Genomic DNA, 9,052 nt, shown 5'->3' on the forward strand with positions numbered 1-9,052 from the left:
CATCAAATTCAGTTAGTATGACTAATTTGAAATTGAATATTTTAGCTACTGCAGTATCCAGAAATAATTTATTATCCTGACATTCAGTAAAAGAAGTAAGTACAAAACAAATATTCAAACTGGTATTTTAAAATACATCAGCAGAATGGATCAAAGAGTCCCCATTCTCTACTTTATATCAAAATGAACCTGTTTGGCGCCTATCATGGAGTGAAGCTTATCTAAACACAACAAGAAGCAAAGGTTATCATTAACACAATGGAAAAGGGTAAATGAATGTTAACATTTAATTAAAGCCACAGGAAAAGAATGGCAAAGTGCAGGTCATTGGAGGAAGAATGGTGTGTTTGTGCCTTTTAGATGGAGCAGGCTGACCACGGAAACAGAATCTAAATGCAGACAATTGAATTAGTGCCTCTCTTGATGTCACTGATGTTATATTAGTTTGTTGTGTTGAGATGAGAACGCAAATAGGAGACTGTGAGTGCAGTGGTAACTTAGGGCCTTTATGTCAGATGAAGGTGTACTTGAGAAGACGGAGGGTATCAGCAGGCCCTGGGAGCCATATTGCATGACTTTAGACACCACTTCTTCATATACTGTTCATTAACTGTGACACTTTGGAGAAGTCACTGGGTCTCCTTGCTTTAGTTTCCTCATATATAAATGGAAATGACACTGGTACCTACTTCTCTAGTGATTACAAAGATTGAACAAAGGATTTTCTATTTTAAAAGTCCCTGGTAGGCTCTATATTAGTGTTTGTAGTCCTGGGTCTGAGACTCATCACATACCAGCTACATCACTAGTAGGAATTATGTAACTTTTGTTAGACTAGGACTCCACATCTGAAAAGTAGGTCTGACCACGGTGCCTGACTTACACAGCCATGAAAGTAAGTGGATTTATTTATGCACAGCACTTGGCAGACACAAGTCAAATAATTATTATCTTTGATTTTTTTACTTCACCAGTTAGACTGGAAGTTTCCTGAAGCATGTTCTTGAGTCTTCCATAACTTTCTATATCAATGATCTTAAAATAATCCAAGAGATATAAAGATACTCTACCTGCATGTTAACAGAGACACATTTCTACTCCAACTTAGAATGTGTCCACAGAAAAGAATCAAATGACATTCACTGAAACTCACATGATATTTGTGAAATTAATCCTCAGAAAATGATAGAACAGTGATTTTGATCCACTTTGCACCCCACAAAGTAGTATTCTTTCTTGCACCCTTGCAGAGCAGCTCCTCACTGAAATTCTCAGAAACTCAGAGTTAAATCTGCCATAGATTGAGCAAATCTGTTCCTTTTTTATAAAAGTTCCCCCTGGAACTTTTAAAAATAGCTCTCTGGCAACAATTTAAAAAGTTCCACTTATTGTAGTTATTCTTCAGTTTATCTCCATTGCCAAATGGTAAATTCCTTGAGACAAAGAATAAAGAATCCCTAACTTACTCATTTTTCTACCTCTCAACTATATCTGAAATTTTCCTGTTTCTGGTAGATCCTCAGTAAATGGGTATTGATCTACTGTTTTAAGGGGTTAGGGGTCTGAGAAAGTTGCTCATTTTAAGTGAAACATTTTCTATGTCCCATCTTTCCTTATGTTTATGTATACGTTAAGATAGTTATAATCTTGAAATCTAAGGAGATCAGTTTTCATTTTCTTACCCACAGGTTGAATTTAAATTGTTCTTTTTCACACTTGACATTTTAATTGCATGGATTATTAGACCTCTTGGGGAAGTCAAAGGTGACTAGTCATTTTATATATCAAGGATCCAAAACCAATCATTTGCAGTATTTGGATTTAGGCCTCAGCCACCTGACTCTTGTCCCACATTATTTCCACTGCACCATTCTGCAAGTGCTTTATAATTGATAAACTCCTTTAGCCTACAAGAAGTTAGAACTCTTTGGTCTATAAATCTGTGTTGTAAAAACAACAAGCATTATGCCCTCACATTTCAGGAAAAGAAACTAGGTCTCAAAGAATTCCAATGACTCTCAACATTCCACATCTGGGTGAGAACCCAGGTGTTCAGTTCATTCCCTTTTCTCTTCCTTTGCACCAGTTAAGCATATGTATTTAAAGAGATAACTGTTGTGATGGGAAAGTGGAGGAAATAAAAAGTGAAGGTATATTCAAAGTGAATGGAGGTAGTCAAAGCCCATGGAGTTCCTCCCTACCACTCCTCACCAAACAGTGCAGCAGCACGTCTAAAAATGAGAGCAACTATGCCTTGCACTGGAAACCAACCCAAGGATGAGTATAAAGCAGGTGCCCCCCTTATCTGATCCACAAAGCAATCATGTATTTCACTGTGGCCAGGGCCATCTTGGGATAGAGAAGGGGAAGAGAGCAAACCCTAACAGAGCATTTGGACTTGGAATCCTCTTTCTTATAAAAAATAGAAACTTAAGATAACTATAATTAGTAATTTTAACTAATCCCACAACTCCTCATTTCCTATATTTGGATCACTTGTATCATTGAAAATAATAAGGTTATTTAAGGAAATTCAGAAGAAATAGTTGTGAGTTTGCTTCCTGGGTGTACTATCTGACATAAGGTTCATTGAAGGATGCATGGTTACTTGTCTGGTCTTCCTGCAGAAGTGGGGCCTGTTCCCCACAGAGTGGGAGTCAACCAGGGTGAGAATAGGGCAATTCGCTGCCTTTCAGAGACAAGGATCTCTAGGAGTAATGTGCAGGTTCAGTAAGCTGGAGATGTGTGTCTGCCCAGGCAGAAAGAAATCACAGCACTCTTAATGAGGCATTGCAACCTGACTGTTCTCAGTGGAATCAAAGTAGAGTATGTTGAAGTTGCCTTGTAGATAGTGAGTAATTGCAACTCCAAGGGGAAATATTTATGATTATGGCTCTTTTCTTTGATCTCTGGAATGATCTAATTTATTTCAATACTTCTTTTTCCTCCCAATCATTCAGTCATTAAACAACTTCTGCAGATCCAGGGGCACTGTGACCTTGAGGGGTTCATCTAAGTCTCCTCCTGTCATTCCTTTATCCATTGGACCAAGAATACCTACCCCCTTGAACCCACACACCTATTCTATTCCACATTCTGAGTGGATCTTTTATAAGTGGCACAAGCCTGTTTATAGGACTAGCATGAGCCTTATTTTTAAATTTAACTTCTGAATGTTGGGTAACACAACAGTGTGTACAATTCTAGCCTGAAGAATTGGTAAGTATTATTTGTTTGACTATTAAGGTGGTGGGCTGTTCTTGGACTCCAGTATGGTGTGCAGGAAGGCAACTGAAGTAAATACACTTACTTATGTACATATATGTGCAAGGCTACTCAGTGTGTGGGACTGAACTAGTGGCAAGAACAGAGGAGGCTGGATCAAGAACCTGCGTGGATATTCCTGTCAAAGTCCACAAATGTGAGCAGTGAACCTAGGAGCCCTTTTATGTTTTGTTTTTTCCTTGCTGAAGCAGCAAACAGGGCACCGACCTGGCAAGCAGGGGTATGAATGAGTAGGATGCAAGGTTCAATGTAAACAAGGGAGAAGAACATGAATAAAATGACATAGATTTGAGCACTAGGTCTTGACCTTCCATTTCTTAGCTCTGGGACCTCATGTAAATAGCTTAACCTCCCTAAATGATGTCTTTAAAATGAGGCCTAAAATTTTACTGGTCTGACAGGGTGATGGTAAGGGGGTGTGCATACAGGTGAAGAGCAAGCACAAGGATTCTTCACACACAGTTGGCATTTATAAAGGTAGTTACTTAGGGGTGTGAAGAGTAATAAGGAAGTAGATCTTGAACACAGAAGCTACCTAGGATGAAGTGAGTTTAACAATCCACTTTGTGCATTTCCTGGGGTTCATTTCCAGTGCAAGTCATAATTGAGTTATTATGAAAAGGGAAAATAATACAATGGGAAAGTTTTATTCTTGGGATGCAAATGTCTACCTTATGAAGTGATTTGGGTTTAAGATCTGAACCAGAATTTTCTGAAAATTACTCATCTATATTTGTATATTATCTAGAGTAGTTTCTGTAGAGAGTCATACGTCATTGTCAACAGTTCTTTTAAAACTGTCTCCCAAGAATATCATGACTCTTTAAAGGAAATTTTTGGAGTTGTTATTCCTCATTCTAAGATTTCAAGCAATGTATTTAGATTTTCTTTATTTAGACTCAGGCATATTTTTGTTCTTGGGATGATAGCTCTAAGAGTCTCCAAGGTTAAGTTATTCTTAGAACTATAAATAGGGCTAACGTAAAGAAAAGTGTTCAGAATAAGTTTTTATTTCAAACATGTGGTATAGTCTCAGTTTAATACATATCCATATGATCAAGCATTAATTAAACATTTATGTATGTCATGTGAATTGGAATTCTACTGGAACTTTCTATGACCATTTTTAACATTTGTGTGCAGAAAATACAGCTTGGTTACTTATCAATAGAAAATAAACTACTATCAGACCTAGAATTTATGTAATTTACTAAATCTGAGACATTGATCTGGTTGAAAATCCTGTAAATCTCAATATGCAAAAAGATCTATAAAAATAGGGAAATGTTTCTATCTACAATGGTTATGAATCTTAAAAAAGAATTGAAATATATGAGGAAATTCAACATTGTTGTGTTGAAATCAAAATGAATTTTACATGATGATAGGCATGGATATAGCTCCAAAAAGTTACCATCAGGGACCTTCAAAAGTCAATACTAATATCTGTTAAGGTTATACCTAAGTATTTCTTATGAGCAACCACATCCACTTCTAGGTACACACCAAGAGATAAATGAAGAATGTTCAAAACAGGTTTATTCACCAAAAACATAAATAAATGAATAAACTGAAAACAATTCAGATGTCTAAACAATAGAATGTATACATTGTGGTGTATCCATATAATGGTTCATTAAATGGCAATAAAAATAATACTCTACCATTACATCATGGATGAGTCTCACACACACAATGGCCAAAGGACAAAACCATGTATAAGAGACTATGTTGTATGTGATTTCATTTATGCAAAGTTCAAAACCAAATAAAAGTAACCTTTGTCAGGGTCATGGTTACCCCAGTAGGCACAGATAGATACTGACTGAGAAGAACTATGCTGAAGACATATGCTGGGTTGAAAACATTCTATGTCTTGCAGTGATTATTGGTTATGGTTCTGTGTGTGTGTGTGTGTGTGTGTGTGTGTGTGTGTGTGTGTGAAAACATGCCAATGTGTAACACCTAAGATTTCAGTATTTTATCTTCTATCTTGTTATTGAATTGAATAACAAGACAAGATTATACCAATTTATATGAAAAATAACATTATAAGAAATTTGAGTCCTCTGTTTTGTGTAAATAGTGGATGAAATTGATGTGAAGTCTAAAATGAAAATATGGTTCTCCTTGTTCAAATGTTACTAAACATACCATAATGCCAATAGCTGGACATTAAACTGAACATAAGGATCTTCTAAGCACAGGACTCTGTATGGCTCTACAGGCTGCCTACCTATGAAACCAGCCTTGCACAAGACTAACTCCTAAGATAGCCTCAAGAAAGTCTTGCTAAGATTTAAATATACATGGTGTAAAGCAAATGAGCAAAATCCCTGGTTCTGCTGGGATAGCCTTGTGTTAAAGAGATAATGTGCTATGGGAGTCCTGTTGAGAAAGTCTGGTCCTAAGCCGACATGTTGAAGATCTGGACCTACTTTTTCTTCTATAAGATGCAGGGTCTCTGGTCTGATTCCGAGGTCCTTAATCCATTTTGAGTTTAGTTTTGTGCACGGTGAGAGATATGGGTTTATTTTCATTTTGTTGCATATGGATTTCCAATTTTCCCAGCACCATTTATTGAAGAGGCTATCTTTTCTCCATTGCATATTTTTGGCCCCTTTGTCTAGTATGAGGAAATTATATTTATTTGGGTTTGTGTCCGTGTCCTCTATTCTGTACCATTGATCTACCTGTCTACAACAACTGGGATAGATTCAAACTAAAAAGCTTTCTCTCAGCAAAGGAAACTATCAGCAATGTGAAGAAAGAGCCTACAGAGTGGGAGAAAATCTTTGCCAATCATACTTCAGATAGAGCACTAATCTCCAGAATCTATAAAGAACTCAAAAAACTCAACACCAAGACTACAAATAACCCAATCGCCAAATGGTCTAAGGAAATGAACAGACACTTCACAGAAGAAGACCTACAAACAATCAACAAACATATGGAAAAATGTTCAACATCTCTAGTAATAAAAGAAATGCAAATCAAAACCACCCTAAGATTCCATCTCACCCCAATCAGAATGACGATTATCAAGAACACAAGCAACAACAGGTGTTGGCGAGGATGTGGGGAAAAAGGTACACTCATACATTGCTGGTGGGGTTGCAAATTAGTGCAACCACTCTGGAAGGCAGTATGGAGATTCCTTAGAAAACTTGGAATGGAACTACCATTTGACCCAGCTATCCCACTCCTTGGCCTATACCCAAAGGACTTAAAATCAGCATACTACAGAGATACAGCCACATCAATGTTCATTGCTGCTCAATTCACCATAGCCAGATTGTAGAACCAACCTAGATGCCCTTCAGTTGATGAATGGATAAAGAAACTGTGGCATATATATACAATGGAATATTACTCAGCCATAAAGAATGATAAAATTATGGCATTTGCAAGCAAATGGACGAAATTGGAGAATATCATGCTAAGTGAGATAAGCCAATCTCAAAAAACCAAAGGAAGAATGATCTCGCTGATAAGTGGATGATGATACATAATGGGGCATGGGAGGGGTTAGTTTTAGGGTTAGAGTGAGGGTTAGGGAGGGGGGCAAAGAAAAAAGAAAAAAGAAAAAAAAAAGAGATAATGTGCTATTGCTATAGTGCAGTTGTTCTACTCTATTGAGAAGGCAACAGGATAAACACTTTCTATGGGAATGCATGCTAATGCTGAGATTAAATAGAATGCATTAATTAAAAAGAAAATTTTAAATAAGCATTGCGAATAGAAAACACAGTTTCTATTAAAATGAAACATGCAACATTCTCCACTTCAGGAAAGAAACATTGATGTGTTAAAGTGATAAGTCAGAATAGCAAGCATACCAGTGATAGCTTTTGCTCCACTGATGGGAGAAGTTTAATACTGTATTTAAACTGCTTTCATCATTGAATAAATGAAATTAAGAAATCCATGCCTCCAGTGTGAAATACTTGATATAGGAAATACGCAAGATGAAGAGATTAGGTGAACTGAGTATGGAAAACATGCAGGGAAGCCTGGAGACTTTGGCTGCCCAGGTAGCATGTATCTGACTATTTCCAGTACAGGAAGTGATGCTTCCTTTTCCCAAAGCGAGAGCCATCCCTGCATGTGTAGCCACGTTACTCAGGTAATCTTCAAGAGCAATGTGAAGAGTCAATAACAGAGTTATGTATGTGTCCTCCTGGGCATGGAGAAGTCAGAACATTCTTAATGAAGCTTTGCTACTTGGGTGTTCTCAGTTGGGATCAAAGTGAAGACAGTTGTCCTACAGATGGTAACAACTGTCACCCTTGAAGAAAGAAAGACATGGAACAAAGTACAATAAAAACAACTTTGTTCTCGGTTCCTTTCTTTGATTTCTTAAATAACAGTGGAGGTTCTCATTTTATCCAGGCTGTTTCTTACAGCACAATGAATCAATAAGGACCTTTTGAAGATCAGATGGCACAGAGTAAGCACTCAGTTAAAATCATACATTAACTGTGAGCTACTTGGGCTCAAAAATGAATTTGGGCATTGAAACTTTGTGTAAAACTTTTCACAATTCCTTAGTGGTTGAATATTTTGTGAGTCCTTCATTCAGCAAACACTAGGAGAATGGATTTCCAATATCATGGAAGCCTGCTGACAAAGATGAAACTAGATTCTTTGTGATATTCTCTCATTTATCTCTTCTTTTACCATTCACTCCCTGGCCATCTCTGAGTGTCAGAAGGGTGTTTCATATTTGCTGTCCTGAATTCTGCCCCTGCCTCCTGGTGGGTGCCCGTAGCTCCTGAAGAAATTGAAGTCTTTGCCTCAACAGTGACATTGGTAAAGAAAACATGTGTGACTGTGATTTCCTGGAAAAGCTAAAGATGAGATAAGATGCCCAGAAGGATACAGAAGAGAAGTGACCCAATCAGGAAGAGAAGTTTCCCCTTAAAAAGTGACACTTGTGCTGAGATATAATGGATGGGTAGCAACTAACTGGGAGGTATCCAAACAGTAATGGGAAAGTCACTTTGGTGGGACAGAATGAATTTGTCTTGGTGAAGACAGGATGAATTTGTTAAAGAAAAAAATGGTTACTATAACAAATGAACCCTGCAATATCAGTGCTTTACCAGGAGAGCTACTTATCCCTTGCTTGCTAGGCCAAAATTGCAGTGGAAGGGGGCTACATCTCATAGTCCTTCAGGAAGCAGAGGTACCTTGTGTTCCACCATTATAAATACTTGGCCTTCAAAGTCAATTGTGTGTTGATAATTCAGCTGCAACAGGACAAGGAGGCAGGTGGTTCTTCTGAAGCAGATTTTGAAAAGATATCAGTTCCACTCATATTCCAATTGCCCTAAGAAATACGGTCACTGAGTACGACCACACCTTTGAAGTCATTTAAATTTTAACAGGATTCAAAGTTCAGAAACCTTCCATAGAGCATCACTGAGAACATTTGAATCTGACATTATTAGTTGTGGCTGAATTGAGGTACATATTCATTTTTTTCCATTTATTTATTCTTCCATTCATTTATACTTCAAACATTAAGTACCTACAGTGCGCTCTGTGAAACCATCAAAAGCCTCGTTGCAACACAGAGACCAATAGAGTATACAAGGCTGGCAGGAGACATGGATTATAAATAGAAATGTCAGGAGACCCCGCACACATTTTTCATTTTGTGTTTTGGATCATTATTTAATGATACAAACACAATTGCCTGTTGGTGCTGAAATTGACTTCTTATCAATAGTGAACAGGTGGAATTAGGGAGAAAGTTTCAAAG

The sequence above is a fragment of the Sciurus carolinensis genome, unplaced genomic scaffold (assembly GCF_902686445.1).
Source record: "Sciurus carolinensis unplaced genomic scaffold, mSciCar1.2, whole genome shotgun sequence".
Taxonomy (NCBI): domain Eukaryota; kingdom Metazoa; phylum Chordata; class Mammalia; order Rodentia; family Sciuridae; genus Sciurus; species Sciurus carolinensis.